The sequence below is a fragment of the Lactuca virosa genome, chromosome 1, assembly GCF_052849685.1.
Source record: "Lactuca virosa cultivar CGN04683 chromosome 1, Lactuca_virosa_CGN04683_v6, whole genome shotgun sequence".
In the NCBI taxonomy this organism is placed as follows: Eukaryota; Viridiplantae; Streptophyta; class Magnoliopsida; order Asterales; family Asteraceae; genus Lactuca; species Lactuca virosa.
This window is the reverse complement of record NC_136426.1, coordinates 275,009,558-275,028,678: the sequence shown is the minus strand read 5'-3', so window position 1 is coordinate 275,028,678 and position 19,121 is coordinate 275,009,558.

Genomic DNA, 19,121 nt, shown 5'->3' with positions numbered 1-19,121 from the left:
TATTCTTCATGCTCCATGGGTTAAAACCTCAATGGAGTATCCATGGGTTACTCCATGGGTTTAGCCCAACATGAAGAACTATGGATCATAAACCCACATATATAAGAATGTATGATTTACACAATCAATCCCCATATATTTAATTAGTCTCTTTTGATCACAAAATTAATTCCAGATTAATTCTTGATCAATACTAATTAAATAATATGATTTCATATTAATATATTAGAACTTATAATATATTAGTAAATCATAAATATCCTTTTCTCACAAAAGTCTATCCAAATCGTTCCGATGCCATGCAACCCAAATGGACCATGCCAAATCGGGTCAAGTACATACCAATTATAGTTATGGACTTAGACGCTAATCCAACAGTCTCCTACTTGCATAAGTTTAAAACTATTATTGCAAGTATGACTCCAAAACCCGACTAGCAATCGTAGCTCTTAAAAGCTGATATCGAACTCTGAACAAATCAATGACGCGTCCATTAGATAAGGGATCATATATTCCTCCATTCTAGATATCATATGGACCGAGAAATGGATTATAATCATTCTCTCTGTCCATCTGTTGTTTCCCGATTTCCGATTTATGACGACTGACTAATTGAACAAATCAAATCAATTCAGGCCCGGCCGAGCACTTACGTTTGTCATCAATAAATCATCGAGGGGCCCACAAGTAACGCTTTTATCCCTCCAAGGGTAAAAGGAATGGATAAACTTCGACTCATATGCTTGTTCTACTACTTGTTGAATCATACACAAAGGCACGTTTTATAACATCGAGTTACCAATGCGTTTTCGTACAATCAATGTATAACCAACTCATAGTCAACAACTCATATCTCTAGGTTTGAAGACTTATTTGATATTATCGTCTCATGATTCAAATGAGCGTGGGTCGAATCCATTACTCGAATCTGTTAGGAATAAATCCGAGATGACGAATACGGAATATCAAGAACAATCAAGAATCAATCACCAACATATACAAGTAATCTGATAAAGGTTTTTCTTGTATTGATTATGAGATGAACGTACAGAGAAAACCCTAATCTTGGTCAAAAGCTTACACCAAAAGTAAACATAATGATTATTTATAGGGAACAATAAATATCTACCATAAATATAAAATCTATGCCTAATATAAAAACCAATGACTTAGAATAGCTCGATTAAGAACTTCTACTGTAAAGGCACCGTAGGGAATCATAAAATGATTAACCCTAAAAAGGCTTCCCTAAATATCCAAATATGCCAAATCAGTTTCAATATCTCAAATACTCAACAGAATCTCATACCAGGAGCACTCATGAACACTGCAGCCACTTTGTCCTAGACAAACTACAGACCCTTCATGACAGTATTGCCTCAATACCTACTTCCAAAGTATGATCGAATGTGGATAGTTTGAATAATCTAGTTATCCGGGAAGTCAAAACATGCAAAGTGAAACACAAGAATAATCGAATCCAATATGGTCTCAGAACTTATGAATATAAATAAAACACCTTTTATTTATCACCATATTGATTACACATTATTCATTGCATAATGTTTCAAATAATCAACTTAGTACTTGAATCAAAACAATAGTCATGCCATGCTCCAAGCTTGCACACTATGTTTGTCCAAACAACAATTATGCCATACTCCAAGTATGCACACTATGTTTGTCTATGATCCTTACTTTGTGGAATAGATCAATTGAACATAATTCCAATGATTCTCATTTCACAATCCAAATCCTTATCGTAAATGTAAGAATTCCAAATTCCTGCCATTTACCGAAATCTGTTAGATTCTAAACTTATATGCATTGATCCTCTAGTAATGACTATGCACAAAGTCACAAATACTTGTCAACAGACATTACAGAGTATTCCAATGGAGATCAATTACATGGAAACGAAGTCTCACATTCAAAGTACATTCCTTTGAACATCCTTCTTGCATTAAGTTTTCTAATCTTACACATATTTGAAAAACAACTTCCACCTATGGAAACATTTCCACATTCTCATTTTGACTATCACTTCTGAACAAGAGTTGCCTCTTTTCAGAATATGTCAATATGGTTCTTTCAAAATTAACACTATACTTCCAATTGTCCATGAGCAACCAATCTTTGGTAAACCTTAGATTGTCCTCGAAAATTGCTTATTCATTTTAGTCATATCCAGTTCTAGTCCTTTTTCCCTCTTAATGCCCTAGGCATTTGGAAAATTTAGAAAGGATAAATATTATATCACATGTAATCGATCCTATATCCGAAGAATATGGGACACGATTCATGATGTCTCACATAAATACATGATACTAGACCAGTCTTTTGCTATAATATTTCTATTTCTATTTGCCATATTCGCATAATTCAGATTATGAAAAGGGATGCCGTAATCATAATCGAATTTTAGAACGCAAATAATGTTCCTATATATAGAATTTCCTTATGTTGAACTTTTCCAACATAACATTCATATATATACTTGACTAAATTTGATTAAAATCTCATGATCTAAGCTTTTAGATTTGAAATGAAGTATAATTTTCCCTCCCTTAATTATAGCAAAACAACTTTTTCAAAGCCTACAAAGCACATTTTGCAAATTGAAACTTTTGTTTTCTATAATTAACATTGCTAACTCGCAACAGCTAACATAATAATCATGCTCCCACTAACATGATAATTATTAGCATAACACTTATGCTCCCACTAGCTTTGGCATGTATCCATAAATCAACTGGACTTCTAGAAAGCAATACTTTATTGACTTTCTTACCAAAGTTCAGATTTCTGATACACGATGCTTTGATAAAACTTTATCAAAATCATACACCTTTCCTTAGACAACTCATATGAGTGTCTAAACGATTTTTAGAATTATGAAAAGGGATGCCGTAATCATAGTCTCAATTTTTAGACCTTTGTCATTTCTCACAAGTCCATGTTAGTGTGCCGATTAACCACACACGCTCCACTAACGACTTTGAGAATACAAATATTACTATTGCTATCTACTTAAAATCTACTTAGTGAAAGCGTTTCCTCACCATCATTTTCATGAATCAGAGAGAAACCTTATGACACTTAGATTTTATGGTGTATGTGTTCTTATCCATGTAAATTTATCAGAACCATAATCACAAGACAAGGTTAGTGACAAATCCAAACTCATATGGACTGAACTTGTGCAATCTTAACTTTTTGCCACTTGGTAGCAGAAGGGCCTACCATTGCTTCCAAGTAGTTATGCAAACATCTGAGAACTCACAGAACTCACATGCATAGTAAAGTTTTAACTGGAATGGGCACAAAAATAAGAATATATCAACACGATAGGTTACAAGCCTCAAGTCGTGTGATAGTGATAAACAATACCCTTGATTAGTTTTTGAAACTTTTCAAGATCTTTAAGACTCCCACTGACCTCTTTACATATAAGATTCTGTTGTCAAGAACCATTCCTTGACAAAACAAATATTCAAGAGTTAGTGCAAGTTCCTATCAAGATAAACACTTTACTCAATTGATCTTAGTTGGTCTTTGTTTTATCCAAAACATCACTACTTACTAATTTCAAATGTACAAGAGTAAGATATCATTTTACTCTACACTTGACAAGTGTTATAAACCTTTTTAAGATTATGTCACTCATGTTACAATCTTGGAGTATGACTCTAAGACTTGTTAGGGAACGAAATATGATTCATGTTTTTGATTTTAACCATTTCAACAATCCACGATTCCTCTTCTTAGCCAAACAAATGCACTAAGATGTCCTTAGAGGATCAATTGTGATATGGTTTCTTAATCACTAAGATAATCATAAAACACGATACTAAAGTACTCTCCCATCTTTTCAGATTTGAGAAACTTTTATCATTCTGCCTAATTTGATTCTTCTTATTCGTTCTGCCTTACATTGAAACGTTTCCAATGTTTCAGAATTACACTTAACTTGTAAGCATAACCATATTTTTTTAAACTTTAGTAAATCATGACGAATAGCCTTATCATTCTTTGTGGTGGACCTATTCAGCGCACAACCAAGTGTACCCGATCTCCTAGTGTGACAACCCGAAATTTCTAACTTGTACATTCTTCATTCTTATCAAAGTTAGCCTCGTTTTGCTATTTTGTAATGAAGTTGTAGGTCTATATGAGTATTCTAAACTTAGTACATCAAAGGAATCAGTGTTAGGATGAATTGGTTGAAGTTCTAGTCATGAAGCAAACCGAAAACCTCCTCAAAAAGGAGTTTTCGGTCAAGACCTTCGAGTTTTCGGTCAAGGTGACCGAAAACCCCATCCTACATATATATTTCATAATCATTTGGATCGTTCTTTCCTTTTCAAAGCTAGAAACATCCATTCTCTCTCAAGTATCATCGATTTCTTCACTTTGATCTTCAAAATTGTAAGAATTCTTTCCATTTGATTTGTTGTTACAAAGCTTTATCTAGTACAACCCTTTGATTTCATCCATGAAATCATCTCTTTTGGGTTAGATCTTCAAGAACACCAAGAACACACGCTAGTGTTTTGGTCCAAAAATCAACTCTATTAGCCTCTAAATCGTAAGTATTACTTTCCTATACTTATTATCTAGTTGAAACTCTTGTTTAAGGCCTTGAAATCATCATTTATCCAAGAACAATAAGTGTTGTCGGTCTAGTGCAACTCCTTAGACCGAAAACCCTCATTAAGGGGTTCTTATAGCCCTAAACCTTCCTAAGACTAAGCATGAACCCTAGAAACCGATCCCATTGAGCATAACCCTTGAAAAGCATCATTTTTACAAGATTTGATGAGTTTTCGGTTGAATCTCCTTAGACCGAGAACTCCATGACCGAAAGGTCATTGGACCGAAAACCCTAAAAACAGAGAACCATTTGGACCGAGAACCATTTGGACCGAGAACCATTTGGACCGAAAATACCATTAGGACCGAAAGCTCCTAGGAACATACAGCTTAGACCAAAAGCTCCATTTGGTAACCATACACTCATTTCATGTAATCATTTATGATAGTAACACTTCTATAAGAGTGTTTTCTAGTCTATGAGAGTGTTACCCTTCTTAATTAGTTGTATAAGCACTAATTGCATGCATATATGAGTCTTTATATGCTAAATAGGATCCGTGTGTGCTCAAGTCTTCACTTGACACTTAGCATCCTATCCGGCACTTCCATCCTAACCACTCACTACAGGTGAGTTCATACCCCTTAATCAACCTTTGAAATGATTTTAAATGCTTTTATGGGGGGGGAATACAAGTTGAACTATTAAGTTATTATATCAATCACATGTGATTAATAACTGTCAATCAAATAGATTTTTGCATGTTAATCTGTTTTATTCAGCTAAAGGTTTTCAAATCTTGTTTTCAAATCTCTTTTAAATTACTAAACTTTTATCAAAGTCTTTTAAACTTATATTCTTGTTAGATTCATGCCTATATAGATATAGTTATATAAGTAGGGTTCGAAGGACTTAGGACTGATAGCCCGCTTTACTTCCTGCTCCTTGTTTGGTTGTGGACTTAGAGTATCCGGTTATTTGTCCGAGTGTCATTGAAATCCTAGTTATATATTATGTATATCTGTTTAGATATTAAAACTCTTACTCCAGTTCAGCGCCTTTGGGTAGCAAAGGTACCTAGATAACCTCTCAAGTAAACTATAGTAGGTATAGTTTAGACACCAACAATAACTTTTATGAAGAGAAACTAGCTATATCAATATTCTAAAACATGTACTTTTAGTAAAAAGAAACGTATATAGCAATCAGAGTCTGAGATACATCCTCATGACGCAGATTTCACCGTTGTCGAGTTGGGAACCAGAGTCTCCTGGAGGGAGAGCGGGCATTGTGTGTATAGATCTATACGGGACAGACCATCCCACATCCTGACTGCTAGCTACAGTCCCGGCCGACCAAGCCAAGGGGTGACAAATGTCACATTTATTTCGACGCCAGCAGGTCGTCGTGTTTACATCCGTCAATCAGTATGGTTACGAGTATCTTCACATTTACCTTATAATTCATGGCCTTAAGGTAATTAGTACCACGGTAGTTTCTACATATAAAACTACGGTACTATAATATTTTCCCTAATACATTAACTTAGAACGTTTTTGATATAAAACAATAATGTAAAACTATATGTTAATAATGATAGTAACATTTGGGAAAAATGATCTTTAAACACAAAACAGACGGTCTTGGTAGAAGACTGCTTTTAGTAGGGAAACTCACTCTTTTGAACCTGAAACAGTCGAGTCTTGGTAGAAGACTACTTTATGTAGAAAATATAGGATTTTCTGGAAGGAATTCAAGTACTTATTAAACTTTTATCACCATCATCTAATGAAATTATTTTGAGGAAAAACATGTATTTATATCAATGTCATTAAAAATACTTATGAACTCACCAGCATTAAAATGCTGATCCTCTCTTTCAAAATACCTTGTATTCTCAGGTCGTCAGTAGACAGGTACACTACGGGAGCTGTTGCGAAGTCAGCCTTGTACCGAGCTGCATCTTATGTTATTCTCTATATCTACTTTTGATGTTGTTGCTAAATGTAACCTATGTAAAAACTTATACTATTAATGCAATGGTTGTTGTACTTTGATCACTATACTGCATGTGTTGTGATACTTGACATGACGTCCTCCACCCCAGAACGTTTCCGCCGTTCCGGTTTTGGGGTGTGACAGATTGGTATCAGAGCATTGTTTATAGTAAAGTCAGTATATCAAATCATAAAAGATATACGACCTATAAATGCAATGGGATAAAAACACTCTGACCAAGAGTTATACTTTAAAATATAACCATATTTTACAAAAGTATAAGTACATCCAGAATAAATATACCAGAACAAGTATCACAAGAAGAACAAGAATAAAAGTCTTTGGATGTTGAACATTACCGTCAAACCTGGGTAGTTATGTAATCGTAAGCTGGAATAAATGTAGCCTGATCAACTATATTTATTCAAGATGCGACCAACGTGTGTTTGGGAGTGATGGTGGTGTTGCAATAAATCTAAAACTTACCATATAGGAATGCTAGAGCCGAACATAAAGTTTAAAATACTATAGGAGTATTTTACGATACTATAGACTAACAATAAACCCGAAATCATGTCCAAAAATTCTAGAATCAAACATGTAATTAAAATGCAATAGGAGTATTTTAGAAACCATAAATAACCTTGCGTGAAAAACTAAAAAGACCCTTATTGGTCGGTCTATGATTACAGAGTGTATGCTCCCAAGGTTATATATAGTAAGGATCTCATAGGCTAAGAATGTGTGGTTTCGCTCTACTTCCTTTTCCTTGTTTGGATGTGGATATGGAGTAGTATCACATATTCGAAGGCCTATTAGATCTAAGTTATATATGATTTGTGTACACTATGTAATTGTAGAAGGACCCGATATGGATCACACATTAAAATGTTTTAATAATCTCTTAAGATTCCTTAGACATTCCCATTCTCGCATAAACCCCTTTAGAAAACCTTATCTACTTCAGTAATCGGTAGAGGATTCGATAAAGACCCAGAAGAGGTTCATTGAGAAAGATTTCCAAGTAGGAAATAAATGAACAGTGATGAGACTATTGAAATCACCATGTGCCTACACCTTTTAGGGACATCGGTGGGAAATTCGTCTGAACTTCCGAGACTCCAGTCATCCATTATGAAGTGTTGACGATCAGAGTTAGAATCAGAAGTAAGGCGGAGCGGAGATTTAATATGTCTACTGGAGGAGAGAACCCTATATAAGTACCCGAAGAAAACCAACGTTTATTCCAGTCAAGAGTAAACAGAGAACAGAAGGAGCCAAGGTATGAAACCCGAGAAGTGTTCTACCCCTATAAGTCACAATACTAACCCATAAATTAATACAACTTAGTGAGTTAGTGGTTACACTACTCACACTATGTGTTAGGCAAATCATCTTTCCTGTCGCGACTAAGATAAATAGATCGGATCACAAAATCTCGATTGAGAGTGTTTAGCCCTAAACTTTCATGAGTCTTTTTCTTGTGTAATCTTCGTTCCGAAGTTGTTTCAAGTCCTTTCAAAACCGGAGAGTGAACCTCTCCAGTATAAAGATAACTTGGTTGGAACGACACCCGATTTATGGCTTTCCGATACACTTACTTCTACCCTGTTACCAGGACTGCATCATAGGGATGTAGGTCGACCCTTAGAGAACCATAGCACAAAGCGCGGGAAAAATTTATGCCTATTATAGTAAAGAAAGATACGTGTAGGCGTAACCATCGTTTCTCATCAACTTGTGTTCCTCAATGTGTAGGAAAAACCATGCCTCCAAAGAAACGTAACCAACCCGCTAGCAAGACACCGACTCTTCAGATCGATGAAGCTACGTTCCAAGCTGCAGTTTCAGCAGCCGTAGCAGTTGTCATGGCTCACCTAAATGCTAACAACGCAAATGTTAGCAGGAGCATTATCGGGAATCCCGATCATAGCAATAGACAGCAGCAACCAGCACCGGTTTGAAAAGCCACCCAAGAACTCCAACCTAATCCCCTGAAAATAAAGTTTGAGAACGAGAAGGGGAGTACCTCGACTCAAGGACCTTCCGAAGGGCTGCAAGCTGAGGTAGTCAATACCCCTGTCAACCCGCCTATCTCGACACCAAGAAGACCATACCTAGGAAACTTCCCCCACTGCAGCAAGTGTGACTACCATCATTATGGAGTCTGTGGAGAACCTTTTGCGTTAGGTGCAACATGAAGGGACATATCGCTCGCAACTGCAGAACTCCGGTTGAGTTCATTACATCAACCACCAATGTTGGGACCAGTCCAATATGCCACCTATGTGGTGAAATTGGGCATTTCAAGAGGGACTGCCCAACTGAAAGAAATGACAAATAAGCAGGAGGAGTTTAACCCTAATACCTAGAAAAACATCAAGGAACCCGGTAGAATTTTGGTACGCTTCTCAACCTTAAGTAGCTAATCGAAAACCTTAAATAATCAATTATAATTGTAATTACTCCCTTGTTAAGGCAAAAGTCGCAGCATTGTTGTAAAACTTAAAAACCCATCAGGTAAGGCTATGATGGCTTAGTATATACATTAAGGCCATTTATAATTAGGATTGATAGACCTCGAGTGAGTGATGCGGCCTTATCTCCTGTTCCTTGTTTGGTTGTGGATTTAGGGCGGAGTCGCTCAGTCAACAGTCATTTTAATCTTAATTATACATGACTAGTGTATACTAGGCGGTTATAGAGAGGCCTTGTGAGAAATCTATTCATGAAAAGTACATCTTTCCAAAGCATCAGGACCCCTAGCGTTCAGCGTCAATCATGTCGGTCCAAGTATTCGCGATAGTAATACCATGGACGAACCCGAAACGCTAAGAACTTGTGTTCCTTGTTCAACACATGGTCCTATCGATCTTCATTCTATATCGTGTCGATGGTTATTAATTTCGACACTACCGTCATTCATGGTTCGACTTGGTTCGACCATGCGAGAATTCCTAGTGCTGTGTAAAAAGAACTTTCACCGTACCCTAAGCGTCAAATAAAGGTTCTTTCGAACCTAATAAGAAAACCTTATGCGAACCATCTGTTGTCTCTCTCATCCAACCTTCAGAAGTACACAGTAGAGGGGTACTGCGCGTTGTTAACCAAACCCATTAAACATTAAAACCTAAAGTGAAAGGAACTGCAGATATTCTAGAAGACAATAACCGCCCGAGGCCTACTCAATAGATCCCCCAGAAAGACCACTTGCACCGAACGATCAAGTTCGTGAATCAAGAGAAGGAACTCATGGGATTAACTTACTACTACTGAGTATATGCATTAGAGTGGTATATAATTTAGGTCGATAAGATTTAAGATGTGTGCTTCCGCCCTACTCCCTGTTCCTTGTTTGGTTGTGGGTTTGGGATGGGGCTACACATCTGAACATCCTGTCAATCTCAACTATATAGAACTTGCATACGTTGAGTAATAGTGATTGAGCCGAGTATGAGGTATACCATGAACCTTAAAATAAAACCCTTCATCATATACCCAAAGGAAAGGAGATGAAGTCAAGAGAACAATTGTCGGTTGAGCTACTAAAATGACTACAAATTCAAAATTTGTTGTCATCCCAGTTAAGCCAACATAGTAGCTGACACCCTCGGTTAGGAAAAGTAACTCAAGTCGTAAGAGTCAAAAACATTGACTACGACCATCCATTCACGCCTGATCCCACAAATTAAGCATCTCAGTAGTGAGCCAAGAAACCTGGGAAGCTGTGACAGGTTAAACTATGAGAAGAATGGATGAGGAAATTAGAGGTTCTGAGTGGCAGAGTCTTATGCTATCTAGATTTAATCTAGATAGAGAAACTCGGTAACATCGAAAGAGTAGTTGCAAGGGATGCTCGCACTACTCAAGCACTTCGTTCATCCAGATACAGACGAGAAGTACATAGGTCGGAAAGAGTTGTGATAGTGCCTCGTCATGCGAGAAAAGTTACCGTCGCCCTATAGATGATAGTCTGCATTCACCAAAGTTAATACTAGGATGCTAAGAACCACATGATCACCTCCGCGACCATGAATACTTGAGTAAAGTACACAGCAAGTTATGTTAAGCTTTATAACCCAGGTCATAAAGAAATTGTGGACTCGACACCAGTCTAGGTGTTAGTCTACGGGTTATACAAGATCGCGTGTTTCCTACAAACTTGAGGAAGCAGACACAATGGAAAAATTAATGGAGCATGCCATATAGATTTCTTAGACTACTAGGTGTTCCAAGGAATATTATCTCTAAAGAGATAGTAGAACCACCTCCCGAAATATTCAATCACTTCAGAAAATCTCTAAGGGCGAAGCTTGCCCTGATCAGAGATTGCTATCCATGAAACAGCGAACCGAATGAGAGAACGATTCCTTTCGATTAGGGATCATGCTGTGAAAGCATCTATTAGACTACGATGAAAATGGGAGTTATCTAAACATCATCTGGTAAAACCCTCTATCATCCCGACGTTGAGATATTCCGTTGGAAACACCTCACGAGTCGAAAGTGCAGGTCCTTTCTACACTGGGCTGAGGTAGATGTCACGCAACCAATAGATGCCAGCATATAGTCAGCACCTTCAATGATCTAGAAAACCTCCGAAAGCCAACCAGTAGGAAATATGAATCCGAAGACGACCTGAGACTCCTAGGAACCAATCAGAAGGACTACACCTCCAGTAAGAGAAAACTTTTGGAAATTCAGAATGGTGATCACGCCAAGTGATGATCTCACCATGGAAGTACATTATGTTTTGGGTACTGAAACGTTCTATTTTCCCAAGAGCTTAGGACCGTCAGAGATTCTTGATAAGAATTGGTCCAGCATCCGTCAGACCCCAACTACTTTAGGGATTCCATAAATTCCACCCTAACCTATCCACGTCTCAGCTAATGAACCAGTAGTACCTGACAAAACTCTCGTCATTTTCTTGACTAGATCCATATAAACCAGAGTCACGTCTGTTAAGAGAAACAGGAGAAATCTAGCTCGGTAAAGGAAACTGATGAAACCTTATCCCGTGTAGCCTAGAGAACGGAGGAGAGGCCATACCTCGTAGTAAATGTTCGTTAGGGACTCAGTATAGATCTGATTCCCCAAGGGAATGGGCGGATCAGATAGAACATGAAGTATCTACATCTTTCGCACCTATCCTGGAGTATTCGTTAAGATTCTAATTTCGGGACGAAATTCCCTCTAACGGGGGGATAATGTGACAACCCGAAATTTCTAACTTGTACATTCTTCATTCTTATCAAATTTAGCCTAGTTTTGCTATTTTGTAATGAAGTTGTAGGTCTATATGTGTATTCTAAACGTAGTACATCAAAGGAATCAGTGTTAGGATCAATTGGTTGAAGTTATAGTCATCAAGCAAACCGAAAACCTCCTCAAAAAGGAGTTTTCGGTCAAGACCTTAGAGTTTTCTGTCACACCCCAAAATCGGAACGGCGGAAACGTTCGGGGGTGGAGGACGTCATGTTCAGTATCACAACAATGCAAAGTAGTAAATAACCAACAACATCATCCATTGCATTAATAATATAATTTGATACAAGTGTGTTCTGTCAAATTATATAGACACCAAAAATATACATCAAAATAAAAGATGAGTCTTGAACGAGCTCCATCTTCTCAAAACCTGGCACCGGTACCTGTCTACTGGTGACCTGAGAATACATGTTATTTTGAAAGAGTTTATCAGCTTTAAAGCTGGTGAGATCATAAGTATATTAATGTCTATATTTGTTATGAAAGTGTTTGTAAGTCTTGTAATGTATAAGTTTTGTAAAAGTTTGTAATTGTTTGAACTCTCCTAGAAAACCCTATGTTTCCTACTAAAAGTAGCCTTCTACCAAGGCATCTAGTATCTGTGTGTTTGTCTCTTGTAAGAGTGTGTATTTTCCCAAATCTGACTATCATTAACCAAAAATATAGTTTTTACGTTATTGTTTATTGTGTGAATGTCACAAAGTAAATGTAAAGGGAAAATGAAATAGTACTGTAGTGTTGTATTAAGTAACTACTGCTGTACTAATTACTTTAAACTATTTGTTATTTAAAGTACCATGTGATCGGCCTATATCCTGCTACCGACTCTATAGTAAAACGACAAATGTAAGACATCGTAAGAAATGACGTTTGGCACCCGTAGACTTGCAAGTCCCACTGTAGCGAGCAACAAGGTGTAGGATAGTCAATCCAGTGTAGATCTATATACAAACTCATATGCTCCCCAATTAAGGAGATTCTGGATACAAAACGGGTCATGACAGGTAGTGCCATGCCCCCGTTAAGTGGCTCACATAACTAAATGTAATGTATATGTATATGTATATGTATGTGCTAGCTGTATTGTGTGTTCTTTCTCTGTCTAGCCTGTATGTTTTATTTCTCATCACTGTGTATTATGTTTGTTTCTCATCACTATGTATTATGTTTGTTTCTCATCACTATGTATTTATGTTTGTTTCTCATCACTATGTATTATGTTTGTTTCTCATTACTATGTATTATGTTTGTTTTCATCACTATGTATTATGTTTGTTTCTCATCATTATGTATTTATGTTTGTTTCTCATCACTATGTATTACTCATGAATGAACTGACTCGTTGTATGTTTCATTGTTCTAGTAATATTATCTTCGTAAACTATACCTATTATAGTTTACTAGTAATGTTGTTTGTGTATATGAACATGTTTGTATACCTTTGCTACCCAAAGGCATTGAACTGAATGAAAGAAGTAACCTTTTATATCTATACACATATACATGATATATAACTAGGATTCAAACGACCTTCGGACAAATAACCTGAATACCCTAAGTCCACAACCAAACAAGGAACAAGAAGTAAGGTGAGCTATCATTCCTAAGTCCTTTCAATCCTACTTATATAACTATATCTATATAGATACACAGAATATAAGTTAAAAGAGTTTAAGTAAAAGTATTTAATCATGTAAAAGTGTTTGATAAAAGCATTTGTTATGTAAAAGAGTTTGTAAGACAATTTGAAGTAAAACAGTTTGGTAACACAGTTTGAAAAGTAAGAAATCCATTTGTTTGGTAGTTATTAATCACATATGATTGATATAATAACTATAGTTGTTCAACTTGTATTCCCCCCCCCATAAAAGCATTTAAAAACATTTAAAAGGTTAATTAAGGGGTATGAACTCACCTATAGTGAGTAACTCGAATGAAAGATCGATATAAGATTGTTGGGTGTCAATTGGAGTCTTGAGCACAAACGAATCCTATTTAACATATAAATACACTTATATGAATACATTCAATGTATATAACCACCCAAAAGTGATAGGGACACGCCTTAGGGACATAAAAACACTTAAAATTAAGTGTTACCAACACCTATGGTTGTATATAAGGGGTATATGGCTATACAAGGGAGTGTATGGTCAAAATGCACAACTTTTGAGTGTGTGCGGCCAGGGTGTGTGTGCGGCCACACACTCCCTATGGAATGTGCCAAAACATATTTTAAGGCTTTAGGACTCATCTAGGAAGGTTTCTTACTTCATGCTTTAGCCTTATAAAGAAGTTTATTGCTATTTTTGGACCTAAAAAGGGTGTGTGCGGCCACCATGATGTGTGCGGCCGCACACCCTTTATAAAGATGATAAAATCGTGTTTTTCTAGTATATCATCAAACGTTCTTAGCATATAACAAGTTATGATAAGTGTATACACGTTATAGAGGCTTGAAAGGGTGATTAAGGTCCAAAACTAGTGTGTGTTCTTGGTGTTCTTGACTAAAAATGGATGTTTTCATGGATCAAACCAAAGGGTTTTGCTAGTTAGGGTCGTGTATCAACAAATAAAAGGAAGGATTACTACCTTTTATGAAGATCAAGATGAAGATTTGGATGATACTTGAGAGGATTTCGAGTTCTAGCTTTGAAGAAGTGGAAAAGTGTTCAAAAACGACTAAGTCTTGAATATATAGGTGGGAGTGTGCGGCTGGGATGGGTGTGCGGTCGGCTGTGTGCGGCTGACTGGCCGCACACTCGGGTGTGCGGCCGCACACACCTTGTGTTGTTGTGTTTGGCTCATTTGCAAGGTGTTACACTCGCAAAACTCATCCCACGACTCCTACCCTGATTATACTATATTTTAAACACTCTAATTGACTCTAAACAGTGCTAGAAAATAGCAAAAACGAGTCTAACCTTCATTGATTTGAATAAGTGTATAAGATAAAAATTTCGGATTGTCACATCATCCCCCCGTTAGAAGGAATTTCGTCCCGAAATTAGAATTTAAGCAAATAAGTAGTTACAAATAACTTAGCAAAAAGACGAGGATATTTCAGTTTCATCCGATCCTCTCGTTCCCAAGTGAATTCAGGTCCTCGCTTGGCATTCCAGCGAACCTTTACTATCGGGATACGGCTTTGTTTCTTTTGCTTGACCTCCCGGTCCATGATCTCTACTGGTTCTTCCACGAAGTTGAGGCTCTCGTTGATCTCGATCTCGTCGAGTGGGATTACAAGAGTCTCGTCGGACAGACACTTTTTCAAGTTCGAGACGTGGAAAGTAGAATGTACGTTACTGAGTTCGCGCGGTAAGTTAAGTTTGTAAGCTACAGGGCCGATTCTTGCGAGAATCTCGAAAGGCCCTATGTACCTTGGATTTAGCTTTCCACGCTTTCCGAAGCGTATCAAGCCCTTCCAAGGTGAGACCTTCAATAGAACACGGTCGTCCACCTGGAATTCCAACGGTTTCCTTCGTTTATCAGCGTAGCTTTTCTGTCGGTCTCTAGAGGCTTTCAATCATTCACGTATCTGAACGATCTTCTCTGTCGTTTCCCGAATGATCTCCGGACCCGTGAGAGTGCTTTCAGGAACTCGTCCTTTAGCTAACTGGGTATCCCCCACCTCAGCCCAGCACAGAGGGGATCTGCACTTTCGGCCATAGAGGGCCTCGAATGGAGCATCCTTTATGCTCGTGTGATAACTGTTGTTGTAGGAAAATTCTACAAGGGGTAAATGAGTATCCCATGCTTTCCCAAAGTCGATCACACAGGCTCGCAACATATCTTCCAAGGTTTGGATAGTCCTCTCCCTTTTCCCGTATGTCTGTGGATGGTAGGCTGCACTCATGTCCAGCCTAGTTCCTAGGGAACTTTGTAACGACTGCCAGAACCTCGAAGTGAATCTACTATCTCTGTCTGAGATAATGGATATGGGAACACCGTGCAGTCGTACAATCTCCCTAATGTAAGTTCTTGTAAGCTTCTCCATCTTGTATGTTTCCTTGATAGGCAGCAAGTGTGCGGACTTGGTCAATCTGTCGACGATGACCCATATGGTATCAAGTCCTCCCGTTGTCTTGGGCAACTTGGTTATGAAATCCATAGTGATCCGCTCCCACTTCCATTCCGGTATCACTGGCTGTTGAAGTAGACCGGAGGGTTTCTGGTATTCGACCTTGACCTTTGCGCAAGTAAGGCATTTACTTACGAAGGTAGCAATCTCTGCTTTCATGTTAGGCCACCAGTATAGCTTTTTAAGATCCAGATACATCTTATCTGAACCTGGGTGGACGGAATAACGAGTGTTGTGTGCCTCGTTCATGACCAAGTCTCTGAAACCACCGAGTTTCGGGGTCCAGATCCGATCCATGAAATAATAAGCTCCGCCACCCGTAACCTCCAAGTTCTTATCCATCCCTCTCAAGGATTCACCCGCCACATTTTCAGGTTTCAAAGCTTCGAGCTGAGCCTCCCTAATTTGTGTGGAAAAGTGCGAATGGATAGTCATAGTCAATGATTTGACTCTACGACCAGAATATTCTTTCCGACTTAGGGCGTCAGCTACTACGTTGGCTTTACCCAGATGATAACGAATTTCACATTCGTAATCACTGAGTAGCTCGACCCACCGTCGTTGTCTCATGTTGAGCTCCTTCTGGTCGAATATGTGTTGTAGGCTTTTGTGGTCTGTAAAGATAGTGATTTTTGTATCATACAGGTAGTGTCTCCAGATCTTCAGAGCAAACACAACTGCTCCTAGCTCAAGATCGTGGGTAGTGTAGTTGACCTCATGTGTCTTTAGCTGTCTCGAGGCATAGGTGATGACCTTACCTCGCTGCATCAGAACACATCTGAGTCCTTGATTTGACGCATCGCAATAGACAAGGAAGTCTTCTATCCCTTCGGGGAGGGATAGTATTGGTGCGGTGCACAAGGCTCGCTTGAGCGTTTGGAACGCTCTCTCCTACTTCTATTCCCAGTCAAAGGCCACGCCCTTCTGGTTCAGTGTCGTAAGAGGTTTCGCAATGCGGGAGAAGTTCTGAATGAACCTGCGATAGTAGCCAGCGAGGCCTAGAAATTGACGAATTTTTTAGGCGTCTTCGGTGCTGACTAGCTCTCAATGGCTTTGATTTTGGATGGGTCCACGTGTATTCCCTCTTCGCTAACCACGTGCCCTAAGAATTCGACTCTTCGGATCCAAAATTCGCATTTCGAGAACTTCGCATAAAGCTTCTCCGCACGCAGGGTTTCTAAGACTAGTCGCAGATGTTGACTATGCTCCTCCTCACTACGAGAGTAGATAAGTATGTCATCGATGAAGACGATGACGAACTGATCCAAGTAAGGACGACACACCCTATTCATTAAGTTCATGAATACTGCGGGCGCGTTTGTTCATCCGAACGGCATCACTACGAATTCGTAGTGCCCATAACGAGTTCGGAAGGCTGTCTTCGGAACATCCTCCCCTAGCACTCGTAGTTGGTGATATCCGGATCTTAAGTCGATTTTTGAAAAGAAGTTCGCCCCTTGAAGTTGATCGAATAAATCGTCAATCCGAGGCAAAGGATAACGATTTTTGATGGTCAGTTTGTTGAGCTCCCTGTAGTCGATGCACATACGAAACGATCTGTCTTTCTTTTTGACGAACAAGACTGGAGCTCCCCAGGGTGAGAAGCTTGGTCTTATAAAGCCCTTGCTGTGCAGTTCGTTAAGTTGACAGGACAGTTCTTGCATCTCTGCAAGTGCTAGACGATAGGGCGATTTGGCTACGGGGGTAGCCCCTGGAACTAAGTCGATTCTGAACACGACTTGACGTTGCGGAGGTAAACCTGGGAGTTCTTCTGGAAAGATGTCGGTAAAGTCGTGTACTACTGGAATGTTCTGAATGTCTTTCGTTTCTTGGCTTACATCGACCACATGAGCAAGGAATGCGCGACATTCCTTTCGCAAGAATTTCTGAGCTTGAATGCTCGTGATGATACGAAGGTTCGTGACGGGTTTGTCGCCATAAACTACTAGCGTTTCGCCAGATGGGAGATTATGGCGTACAACCTTCTCTTAACACATGATGTCGGCACGATGAAGACTCAACCAATCCATGCCGATAATGACGTCGAAACTTTTAATTAAGACCGGCATGAGATCGATCGAAAGTGAATGGCTATCTAGAGTTAGGGTACACCCTATGAATATACTGCTAGTGCTCTCTGTCTTTCCATTAGCCATTTCTACAGTGAACGGTTCTTTAAGTGCTCGTGATTTTTGCTTAATTAAATGAGCAAATTTTTGATTCACGAAACTCCTCTCCGCTCCACTATCAAACAGAATGCATGCATAAGAGTTATCGAGGAGAAACGTACCGGTGACCACTGTGGGGTCGACAACCGCTTCCTCGTGGCCTATGGCCAGAACTCTTCCCACTCCACCGGCATTCCCTGCCTTCGGGCAGTTCCTTTTGTAGTGGCCTACCTCGCCACAACAGTAGCAAGTTTGGCTCACACTAGCGCCGGGGACTTGGGTGATTGGCCTCGCCGGAGCTCTGCAGAAACGAGCAGTGTGCCCCTTCCTGTTGCATTTCAAACACTGCATTTCCCGGCATGCTCCTACGTGGTGAAAGTTGCATTTGTTGCACTTAGGCAAACTTCCAGCGTACTGCTTTACCGGAGCAGCAGCGGCAGGTGCTATCGCAACATGGACTGCCACGACCTGCTGCTTTTTGGCAGCCTTTGTCTCTCTCTTGTCATCCCAAAACTTCCGCATGGAATCAGCGGTTCTGGCGGGTTCTGAGATGGCCAGGGTTGTTGTTGCGGCAGGGGTACGAACCCCATGGTCTATAAGCCGCTGTGCCAATCGCTTGGCACTATCGAATGTAGTGCGGTTTGAAGCCTAAACATTTCCCTGGAATGGAGGCACCAGCCCCCATATGTACCTTTCAATGTTCTTCCCCTCTGTAGGAACCATTTTGGGACAGAGGGCCACCAGTTCACAGAACCTGGCGGTGTAGGAGACTATGTTGGAGCCCTTCATGGTTAGGCTCCACAGTTCTTCCTCTAGCTTTTGGATTTCGCCTCTCGGGCAGTACTCTTCAACCATTAGCTCTCTCAGAGCTTCCCAGCCCATAGCATTTGCCACTATAAGAGATAGTGACTTGACATGGCTATTCCACCATGTCAGGGCTTTTGACTCGAAGGTGGAAGCAGCAAACTTGACCATGCTTCCTTCCGGGCATGAGCAGATCTCAAAGACC